The sequence below is a fragment of the Pogoniulus pusillus genome (genome assembly GCF_015220805.1).
Source record: "Pogoniulus pusillus isolate bPogPus1 chromosome W unlocalized genomic scaffold, bPogPus1.pri SUPER_W_unloc_3, whole genome shotgun sequence".
NCBI lineage: Eukaryota > Metazoa > Chordata > Aves > Piciformes > Lybiidae > Pogoniulus > Pogoniulus pusillus.
In genome coordinates, this window is record NW_026974537.1 from 367,201 (window position 1) to 369,600 (window position 2,400).

The following is a 2,400-nucleotide window of genomic DNA, read 5'->3' on the forward strand; positions in this document are numbered from 1 at the left end:
CAATCCCACTAATGCTAATACTACTACTAGTGCTAGTAACACTAGCCCAGTCAGTCCAAATCCTAATGACACCAGCTCAGCCAATTCAAACCCTCAGCCAGCAGACCAGAACCAAAATCCTCCTGTTAAAAGCAAGGCAGATTTGAACTCACAAGCTCCAGGTCAGACCCCTAAGGATACAAACCCTCCAAATCAGACTCCTAAAGATTCAAATCCTCCAGCAGACACATCCAAGTCTGTTGCTGCTCAGGCCCTTCTGGCACCTGCTAAGGCAAAAGCTAAGACAAAGAGTGGTCCGCAGGAGGATGCAAGACAGGGGACCTCTGGTGATCAGCAGCAAGAGGAGGAAGAGGAGGCAGTTAGTCTACGAGACCTTGTAGATGTGCTGAGACAACAATACTCAAGTGAGAGGAGTGCTGTGAGGTTAGCTGCCAAGAGAGAGGATGGTTCCAGTGAGTTTAGGAATGCTATGAGGAAGGTTCTGTTAGGCCCAGTACCACCAGATCAACAACAGGAGGAAGAGGAGGAAGATGACATCCAAGGCTCCAAGGATCCACTCAGAGAGGTCAGGGAAGTTAGGAAGGAATACTCAAGGGAATCAGGTGAGCCAATCCTAAGCTGGCTAGTGAGATGCCGTGGCATTGGTGCTAATGCTCTGCAGGTAGGAGACAAGTCTGCCAAGCAGCTGGGACCACTCACTAAGGAGAGTGGAGTGGACAAACACCTAACAAGTCCTCTTGGTAGGGTTAGCTTGTGGACACGCCTTCTGTTGGCTGTGGCTATGAGATATCCTTCCCGAGATGATTTGCCATGGGCTGCCAAGAAGTGGAACACCGTTGAGCAGGGAATTAAGCTTCTGAAGGAGTTTGCTGTGAAGGAAGTGCTTTATGGAGATCATGGCACTCATGAGCCTGACGATATTCCTTTGGGAACAGGTCTCATGAAGAAGCTGATTAAGCTTGCTCCTTCATCCTATGCTAACATCTTGGCCAGTAAATTCCTAGCAAGGAGTGATAATGGAAGATCTTTTACTGTTGGTGAATTCACTGACCAGCTCAGGCAGATAGAGGACAGCTTGTCACACTCTAGTCTAGTCTCTGCCATAAAAACTCTAGGTACAGAGATAAGGGATGGCATCAAAGAGAGCATGAAAGAACTGAAGGAGGACCTTACAACCCCAATTTCCAATCTGGTAAAGGATACCATTCCTGCATCATCTGAATGGGTGCATGTTTCTGCAGTCAGGAACAGACGCCCACCTCCTGCAAGGCAATTCCAGCCTAGGAGGAGACAAATTCCACCTAGACAGCAGCAATCACGTGCGTCACTGTGGATACTTCTGCGTGACACATACGGTGAGAACATGAACAAATGGGATGGTAAACCTACTTCAGCTCTTTCAAAGAGGGTCAGGGATCTGCAGAGTGGCAGAAACAGAGGCAGCAATGCCAGAAAAGTAGCTGTCACTTCTTCAGCTCCCGAGAGCAACTGCAATTACTCCAGCAATTGCAATTTCTCTCACAACAACACCAATCACTGTGTACACCCTACATGCCATGTTCAGCATTAGGGGTGCCCTGCCTCCAGCCAGGAGGAGGAAAGGGATAGTGGAGAGAACCGAATCTATTGGAATGTATTCATTAGGTGGCCTGGCAGTTCAAGAGTTCGGAAATACAGGGCTTTAGTTGACACAGGTGCTCAGTGTACTTTGTTGCCATCTAATTGCAAAGGGACAGAGTCCATTTCTATCTTTGGAATCACTGGTGGATCTCAAGAGTTAACTAAGATACAGGCTGAGATCAGTTTAACTGGTAAAGAGTGGAAGACACATACTATTGTAACTGGTCCTGATGCGCCTTGCATTTTGGGAATTGACTTTTTGTGACAAGGTTGTTTCAAAGATCCTAAGGGTCACAAATGGGCTTTTGGAATAGCATCTGTAGAGATTGAGGATGATAAATTGAAATTGTCTATTAGACCTGAACTTTCTGATGAATCTGCAGTTGTGGGACATCATGACATAGAGGACCTGGAAGTGCCAATTGCAACTCAAACTGTTCATCATAGGCAGTACAGAACTAACCGTGACTCTTTGTTGCCCATTCATCAGCTGATTCGTCAATTGGAGAGTCAGGCTGTCATCGAGAAAGCTCATTCACCTTTCAACAGTCCCATCTGGCCTGTGCGTAAACCTATGGGAGACTGGAGACTGACAGTTGACTTTCGTGCCCTCAACGAGGTGACGCCACCCATGAGTGCAGCTGTGCCGGACATGCTGGAACTCCAGTACGAGCTGGAATCGAAGGAGGCTAAATGGTATGCAACCATAGACATTGCTAATGCTTTCTTCTCTATTCCCATAGCAAAGGAGTGCAGGCCTCAGTTTGCATTCACCTGGAG